This window comes from Saccoglossus kowalevskii, chromosome 18, assembly GCF_978046115.1.
Source record: "Saccoglossus kowalevskii chromosome 18, keSacKowa6.1, whole genome shotgun sequence".
Lineage (NCBI taxonomy): Eukaryota > Metazoa > Hemichordata > Enteropneusta > Harrimaniidae > Saccoglossus > Saccoglossus kowalevskii.
Window position 1 is genome coordinate 4,818,261 of NC_140658.1, and position 9,918 is coordinate 4,828,178.

General features: G+C 37.4%; 1 pseudogene; it reads right to left on the reverse strand.

Moving 5' to 3' along the window:
- Positions 1 to 8,735, reverse strand: part of LOC146731497 (uncharacterized) — a 44,343-nt pseudogene extending 35,608 nt beyond the window's left edge.
- Positions 8,736 to 9,918: the final 1,183 nt, after the last annotated feature.

Below are 9,918 nucleotides of genomic sequence, written 5' to 3' on the forward strand. Positions count from 1 at the left end.
CTAGTATCACATGGATATGTGTAGTATAGTCAGATGGTTGAGGTGATCTACTAGTATCACATGGATATGTGTAGTGTAGTCAGATGGTTGAGGTGATCTACTAGTATCACATGGATATGTGTAGTATAGTCAGATGGTTGAGGTGATCTACTAGTATCACATGGATATGTGTAGTGTAGTCAGATGGTTGAGGTGATCTACTAGTATCACATGGATATGTGTAGTATAGTCAGATGGTTGAGGTGATCTACTAGTATCACATGGATATGTGTAGTTGTAGTCAGATGGTTGAGGTGATATACTAGTATCACGTGAATATGTGTAGTTGTAGTCGGATGGTTGAGGTGATCTACTAGTATCACATGGATATGTGTAGTATAGTCAGATGGTTGAGGTTATATACTGGTATCACATGGATATGTGTAGTTGTAGTCGGATGGTTGAGGTGATCTACTAGTATCACATGGATATGTGTAGCTGTAGTCGGATAGTTGGGTGATATACTAGTATCACATGGATATGTGTAGTTGTAGTTGGATGGTTGGGTGATATACTAGTATCACATGGATATGTGTAGTTGTAGTTGGATGGTTGGGTGATATACTAGTATCACATGGATATGTGTAGTTGTAGTCGGATGGTTGAGGTGATATACTAGTATCACATGGATATGTGTAGTTGTAGTTGGATGGTTGGGTGATATACTGGTATCACATGGATATGTATAGTTGTAGTCAGATGGTTGAGGTGATCTACTAGTATCACATGGATATGTGTAGTTGTAGTCAGATGGTTGAGGTGATATACTAGTATCACGTGAATATGTGTAGTTGTAGTCGGATGGTTGGGTGATATACTGGTATCACATGGATATGTGTAGTTGTAGTCAGATGGTTGAGGTGATCTACTAGTATCACATGGATATGTGTAGTATAGTCAGATGGTTGAGGTGATCTACTAGTATCACATGGATATGTGTAGTTGTAGTTGGATGGTTGAGATCATATACTAGTATCACATGGATATGTGTAGTTGTAGTCAGATGGTTGAGGTGATCTACTAGTATCACATGGATATGTGTAGTGTAGTCAGATGGTTGAGGTGATCTACTAGTATCACATGGATATGTGTAGTTGTAGTCAGATGGTTGAGGTGATCTACTAGTATCACATGGATATGTGTAGTTGTAGTCAGATGGTTGAGGTGATCTACTAGTATCACATGGATATGTGTAGTGTAGTCAGATGGTTGAGGTGATCTACTAGTATCACATGTATATGTATAGTTGTAGTCAGATGGTTGAGGTGATATACTAGTATCACATGGATATGTGTAGTTGTAGTTGGATGGTTGAGGTGATATACTAGTATCACATGGATATGTGTAGTTGTAGTTGGATGGTTGAGTTGATATACTGGTATCACATGGATATGTGTAGTTGTAGTTGGATGGTTGAGGTGATATACTAGTATCACATGGATATGTGTAGTTGTAGTTGGATGGTTGAGGTGATATACTAGTATCACATGGATATGTGTAGTTGTAGTCAGATGGTTGAGGTGATATACTAGTATCACATGGATATGTGTAGTTGTAGTTGGATGGTTGAGGTGATATACTAGTATCACATGGATATGTGTAGTTGTAGTTGGATGGTTGAGGTGATATACTAGTATCACATGGATATGTGTAGTTGTAGTTGGATGGTTGAGTTGATATACTGGTATCACATGAATATGTGTAGTTGTAGTCGGATGGTTGGGTCATATACTAGTATCACATGGATATGTGTAGTTGTAGTCGGATGGTTGGGTCATATACTAGTATCACATGGATATGTATAGTGTAGTCGGATGGTTGGGTCATATACTAGTATCACATGGATATGTGTATTATATGTACATGCCGGATATTTTGTCTTTTACGCCTTGATGAGTCTGTCACAGGGTTCACAAAGAATCACGTGTAACTGCCCCTTAAAAGAAAAATAACATTGCATACTCCGAGGTTAGTATTAAAGCCAATCGGCGAATTTTGCAGGGGCTTATTGCCAGTAGCCCATATTCTCGAAACCGTGGCGAAATGAAACATTAAGCTCAGTGGTTAGTTTACGCATCTTTTAAATGTGTTTTGATTCACAGTGCATTCGGCAATCAACTGCAAGTCAGTTATGTGAATATGAATTGCATTCACTGGCAGCCGTACTAATGAACAAGTTGAAATCGCATTTAACGGTAGAAATATGATAATTCTTAAAACATCTACATTTCTATGAAAGGCCTCAGTACTCTATATTGTTTTAATTTTTATGTAGCTGTTGTTGTATTTTCTGATTTAGTAGTAAGTGCAATGTATATTTCATTAAATGAGTGAAACAAAGACGTGGAATTCATCACCTAAACTGAGTATAATAATTTGTCAAAATAGCAATAGAAAATAATATTTCTTTGGCATTACCCAATCTCATTTAATATACTTATTAGACAACAGAAAGACAGACAATATGCAGGGTTACATCCTTAAATGACGATTCACCGTGAATGGAAGGGGTTCACTGCCAAGTTAAAGCTCCTTGTGTTGGAGAGTTATAGGTACATTCTGCGCTACGGAGTTCTCATTTCAAACTCTTTTCAGTGTAATGTAGAACTATGTCTTATTATGACAACACATCTTCATCAAAATGTCGAAATTTGAATATCCATTTTAGTACAATTTACCCAAAATGGAGCCTGAGTTTTAAGACCTTTTCTAATATAAATAAGAAGTGGAGTTTAGAACACCTATTAAAACATACCATCTTACATATTTCGACATTGATTTTGCAAATAAAACATTCGCTTGAATGGTATCATCACACTGCTGTCATTTGAAATAAAATTTGCACTCTGAGAGAATTTACAAAGCGTTATTAGTGTACTGGAAAATGCCATTCTCTGTAATAGCACGGACTGTTACAAAACGTGAAACCGTGAGTTCTATATAAGTTTGTTGAACGTAAATAATTCCATTACAGCATTAAAACATGAAACTTAGTGCTGATGGTCAATTCAAATAATGGGTCAAATATTTTTTTAGTCTATGAAGACGAATCATGTATATTTTATGTAATAGATTGAGAGTTTCCTGTCACCCAGATTATTTGGAAATCTGTTTTTCAAAGCTAAATTTAGATAGCACCGCAGTTCTATTCAACCCACACATTTATAATTATAAGCAAACGCTGTTTTATTTTAGAATTATCTTGCGAGCATCATTGTTTGTTGTCATCAGAGTACTTCGCTAGGACCTACAGGACTCTATAGTAAACGTGTCGCTCTCCATGACCAACTTCTACAAAGTACCGAAAAATCTAATTGGTAAGTTGAAGATTATGAACTGGAACTCGAAGGCCTCAAAACACATTCTGTGCCCAGGAATATAACGGCACACGGCGTTTGAATCAGTCACAGTACCGACCGTTACATCGCGAGTCATCGAATAGTAGCACCGCAAACCAAGGGTCATTCAATAACCAAACACTCCCTTGCTCCCTTGCTCTGTCCGACTGTGTGCGACCCGAGTCCACGTCGCGAGCTCAGTTTCTATTTACGAAATACCAAATATATTGATACTAATGGGCCCGGCAACGTTAAATTATAAGGTGCCACAACGCCATTGAACAATCAATACGTCACTTCCTGAGTCCTATTCGTGAGGTCGTATCTGTGAGGTTCTATTCGTGAGGTATATAGCGTGCGCATACATCAATTGAAACCATGTGGTAAATAGCACCACGCAGAGTTATTGGCTTGGACAAAACGATGTAGTGAATAGCACCACCAAAAGTTATTGGCTTGGACAAAACCATGTGATGAATAGCACCACCCAGAGTTATTGGCTTGGACAAAACCATGTGGTGAATAGCGCCACCCAGAGTTATTGGCTTGGGCAAAACCATGTGGTGAATAGCGCCATCCAGAGTTATTGGCTTGGACAAAACCATGTGGTAAATAGCACCACCCAGAGTTATTGGCTTGGACAAAACGATGTAGTGAATAGCACCACCAAAAGTTATTGGCTTGGACAAAACCATGTGATGAATAGCACCACCCAGAGTTATTGGCTTGGACAAAACCATGTGGTGAATAGCGCCACCCAGAGTTATTGGCTTGGACAAAACCATGTGATGAATAGCACCACCCAGAGTTATTGGCTTGGACAAAACCATGTGGTGAATAGCACCACCCAGAGTTATTGGCTTGGACAAAACCATGTGATGAATAGCACCACCCAGAGTTATTGGCTTGGGCAAAACCATGTGGTGAATAGCGCCATCCAGAGTTATTGGCTTGGACAAAACCATGTGGTAAATAGCACCACCCAGAGTTATTGGCTTGGGCAAAACCATGTGGTGAATAGCGCCATCCAGAGTTATTGGCTTGGACAAAACCATGTGGTAAATAGCACCACCCAGAGTTATTGGCTTGGACAAAACCATGTGATGAATAGCACCACCCAGAGTTATTGGTTAAAATTATTCATAGTGTCAAGGTCAGTTCTTATCTGAGATTAAAAACAGTTGGGTTGGCAGTGTGACTCGGCCAACTGTACGGTACAGATGTACGCCTTTGAGATCCATCAATATCTTGCTATTGCAAACCGTTTCCCCGAGAATTGATTGCCTAGGAAGGTTTACAAACACGGTGAGTGTTTAGTGATTTCACACATGTTCTTTTTACGGTTTAATTCTAGTGCCAGAATGGTGTAAATATAGCATACACTTACTACGATCACATTATAGGATCTCGGCACGTGTCAAAATTTTTAATCCTTTGTGTTTGCAGAGAGATTACAGCAGTTGTGTTCACGTTATTCGGGACCGACTTAGGACAGACTCAGCTCATGCCGAAATCATGCCCTTAATCGTCGATCTGTTATTTGGCCCAAACATGGAAAACAATACACATATGATTATTACCAAACGCTTCAGCGTGGTATTAAGAGTTTGTTTTCAGGGGTGGGTGATACCAAGGTGGAAAATGGATGCACATATGGGGTTAATTCCTGGAATTGCAATAGAGAGGGCTCAAGCCGAAATACAAAATGTAGTGTTTCCATGTTTCGTCTGATATTTCTGTGGTATTCTGCAACTGTAAATAATGCACGATTTGTTCCGAAATTCAGTGTGTTGTGTGCATGGTTGCGCCTCCATGGCAATCGCTAATTTTACTGCGGGGGGGAGGGGGTCTTCTAAAAGCCCTCCAGGGTTTATAAAACTCAACATACATCAAGTTCTCTCAATTGTAGTATTCCATGTGATGTACACTTAATATGCCAAAAATGTTGCTGAACGATTTGAACTGGATAAAAATAGCAGACAAAAATTTGTATACAAAATAAAAGTAGTCCGGTTGCCAATGAAAACAAGCGGCTAAGTAAACAAGCAACATGTTTTCGTCTGTTGGCAGGACGTGAACGTGAAGCTAACGTTGGTTTATAACTAAAACCGGACACCGTATACGAAGTTCGCAAAAAACATTCAGTCTTTAGAAGTTACTTTTTTATTTTATTGCTAGGACGTATTCTGCTGTTAAATATATTATTTCCAACTGTTTTTCGATAGTATTTTCTAGATTGGAGGCAGCATTCACATTTCATTCAAAGTTGCGTTACGTTGATACAGTGTAACAATGTTGATGCCGGTGTGCAACGTAGCCAACATAAATGGCATGATCATTTAAACACTAGTGCTATTACAAGACTGGTAGGAGGTAATAAATTTGGGGCGAAAGTATTCAAAATCAGTTTTGGGCTGTTGCCATGGTAACTGTGGGCCAGGATTGTTTTTCCAATTTGTGACGTTATGACCTGCCTGTCATGTATGAACAAAATTAGCCAAGCCAAAAAAAATCTCAGAGATGAGTTAAAAGCCGTCGCTGGCGAAAAGTTACCCCAACGTTGGGGTCCATTTTCTCGGTAATGAAAATAGACATAAAAAACAGTAAATTGTTGCCCACACTCAAGCTGACTAGAATGAGCTACGTCCGTGCCTTTTAATCATAGAAATGTAGGGTGTGGTTCATTTGGCATTTGTTCAAATTTTATTTCACTCGGCAAGTATATTCATGTACCCAAGGGTAAAATATCGTACTTCTAAATATAGTTTATCTCTGCTATGTTTCGAAAAACGCTACTCTTGAAAGGACAACTTTGTTTGCTCTCATACCTCATTTGCATATTTGGTGTGGAAATATCGATTTTGATTTCAGGGACGAATTAAAATAAACTGCAGTACATATGCAATAATGTGAAATACTTCATTTTCACTGTAAACATTTTCCCGCTAAAATAAATTCCAGTGAAAATGCCATTTTCCTCATATTGAGACTTGACACAGCACAGTGAAAATTGGATTCACACGTTAATGCTTGAACACGAAAATAAATTAAGTGAAATTCTATGTGACTTCATGAGAGTTGGAAATGAACAAATTATATGACACCCAACCCTACCACTCCACACACAGTGTAAACTACACCCCCAAAACTTCCATTCACCAATGTATTCTATTTGACTTCAGGAGAAATTGAAATAAACAAATTATATGACAACGAACTTAATTATAATTTCAGCTTCTAGTTCATCACTGGTTAAATAAACTACCTCGTCTTTATGCCAACTTGAAGTTATTCATTGCCTACATCAGTGACTTTAAAATCTATGTTTCAATCCCTGGAATCTCACTTGCTATTAATTGCATGAGAGTGTCAGTCTTTTATTTTCTATTGTAATGTCAATTTCTTGAGATTACTCGGGACATGAAGCTGTCACAGACCGTCTAGGTGCTGCAACTAAATCCTGGTATAAGCACCAATTAGGCAGTCTTGAACTATGCATGTGAAGCCAGCTGAGAGGTATATCCAATCCTATAGATTTCTCATTGTTTGGTAACTATTTGCTGCAAATGCAACAAAATTCAATATAAAAATATTACCCACACAGCATTCTACAGGTTACTTGTAATAATAATTGCTCTACTGAAATTATATCCATTTATTGTTGTGGTATTTATTACGAGTCATCGTGCACATGAACGACAAAGAAGAACCGAAAAACAACTATTTGTCCAAATCAATGTAGCGGTTGCAGAAGCACATAAATATGTGTCACTGACGACGGTACTGCATTCATTTCATTCATTACAACAGCATCCGACCATATACTAGTAAATCTGCATTCCTGTCATCGTCATTTCATACTACTGTAAAATCTGTATTAAAAGCCGCGGCTTCTATTAAAATGGTACAATGCAACAGAGGAGATGCGGCTTCTATAAGAGCATCTACACATATGCGACCTGGTGAATTTTTGGGTCTCGATTGTTCAAAAAGAATGGGTGCGACTTCTATTGGGGATGCGGCTTCTAATACAGATTTTACGGTAGTATGAATCAACATATGTTCTCCTAAATTTACCACTGAGGGCGTGATTGCGGCTCGTGCCGAGCATTCAGGCAGCAAATCTCGGCACGTTCAGAGTTTAAGTGCCAAGCATCTATCAGGATCGAGATCAAGTGCCGACTCTGTCCCAAGTCTCAGCATATGCCGAGATCTCTAACGTGAACAAAACTACTGTTTACTGCTCCATTTATTGATTTCAATTGAAAACTATAGCCAGAACAACCAAGACTTCAGTGTAGATTTTATTAAGTTTGATGATACTTATTCATTTATTTTACATAGTTTTATGTTAAAAAACTTTGTTGGTTTCAGTAAAACCATTGTGTAATAGTTGTACTGTATTTTTCAGAGCTATTTATGGAACTTACACTTGTCCATGCATGCATATGGATATTATGTTACTTGGAAGAGACATTCTACATTTATTTTATTTTATTATTATATATGTATTTATTATTGTGTTTGTGTTACATTTCAGTTAATCGTCATTCTACATTCTTTATATGGAATAAAGAGTCGTGATTCAGAAAACAGACTTTTGTTCAATTAGTGTGGAAGGACGCATTGGCGAGAGGATGACTTCCTGGAGTAATCTATTCACTGTGTCAGCCATTAATTAGACGATTTACGTGACCTGTAGAACTTGGAATTTGTTTGTGCACTACAATAATTACTCCATCATTATGCATGTAAAGTGCACCAATATTGAACTTTGTTATCCTTACACTTTTGTTTATAACATATATAAATTTGAAACTGATAAGGTACAAATTACTTGAGTCATATTACACTACACTACGGGCAAGGCAAAAATGTAAAATGTTGACGACAGGCTACAGACGCCAGACAATCAGTAATATAAAGAGCTCCACGTAGTTGACTTTGTCAACAGCGGAGTTAAAAAAGTGACGTGCAGTTTAGGACCAAGTTCGATGGGGACATATAAATTTAATTTTGTACTCACCATTCTGTTTTCTCTTGATTTCTCTATTGTAATGCACATTGTGGACGATTGCTGCAAGAGGGTTTCTTGCTCTATAAACTGGGAGGGTGAATACATGCTAACCATTTACTGGCATATTGCAATATCTGCTGTTGAAATGTTTCAAGCTCACCTATCTCCCTGTAAATGTAGTAAAAAAAAAGTGATTTTATAGTTTCATCATCAATACAATTTCCTTTTAATAACATATAGACCTGTTCAAAATATCTTGATTGTTAAACTCACCTTGCATTCAAGTAGTAAGGTATCTTCTTCAAACACAATATGCCTTGGTTCCTCTCTGCAACCACTCCCCATCACCACTAGCTTCTTCTGTTGGCACTCATGTCTAGGTCCACTCGTGTCCATTGACAGCTTGAAGTAATATACCCTGTAATGAAAACAATTATAAAACTGTCTGCAATTTCTGTCTTTATTTGGATGCATTTCCATTTCAGGGCACAAAAAGGAGAACTATTGTCCAGGAGAAGTCATTGAAACAAAGTATTACCATGCACATTAAACCATTATTGAACACAAGTCATTGTCGATGACATAGTCCCTGTTTGTATTATTGGTAGGATGAGGATATCATCACATAGATAGGGCAGATCACAGTATAAGATGGGAGGATGGAGATTACAGCATGTGGTTGGAAGATCATAGCATATAAATATATCTGTCAAATTTTTATAGTAATCACCTAATTAGAATTGGATCTAACATAATTGTTCGATACTAGTATAATATATGTGTAAAGTTCTGTCTAAGCATGTTGGAGATATGGCTATATATACATATAGATGCACGCATACACAGACACAAACATGGACTGCCCTTGTGAAAACTGATTGATTAGTAAAACTATGTAAATTAGCTAATTAACATGCATAGATTGGTACTAACATCTAATTAAGCCATGTGATCATGATATAGCAGCTGTGCTTGAAGTTTCATGCCAATCATCCTGCAACTCAAAAGATAGTGGTTGAACGAGATTTGGCAAACACTCACGGTCAGACAGACAGAAATTTGTACTAGACTACCTACTTTGATAATTTTCTTGGTAAGAATCTTAGCAGTATGCCATATGCTTTATGGCTGAATATATATTGTCTGAAAAAAATAAATTAAAAAGTAAGATTAGTTTATTTTCATTAAAACTTAGACAGCATGTTCCAGTGATGTGATGAGGCCATCATTAAAACCATCTATTAATAACAATGTAGGATTTAAACACAAATTGAATAGGAAAATATAGTCCAAGAAAAGCATTGTGCCTTAAAAGCAATATTATATTTTTCATAATAATGTTACCAGGCAACAACATCATACTCTGGCTTGCCAGTTCATTTACTCAGCTTTGACTAGTTTGCTTTGAATACAGAATTTAAACTGCAGCTGCAAGCCACCTAAAACTGTCCCCGCCAACCCATGTAAAAGCATATGGATCGGTGAATAAATAATATGTACCCGTGATGGTAGACAATAAAAATA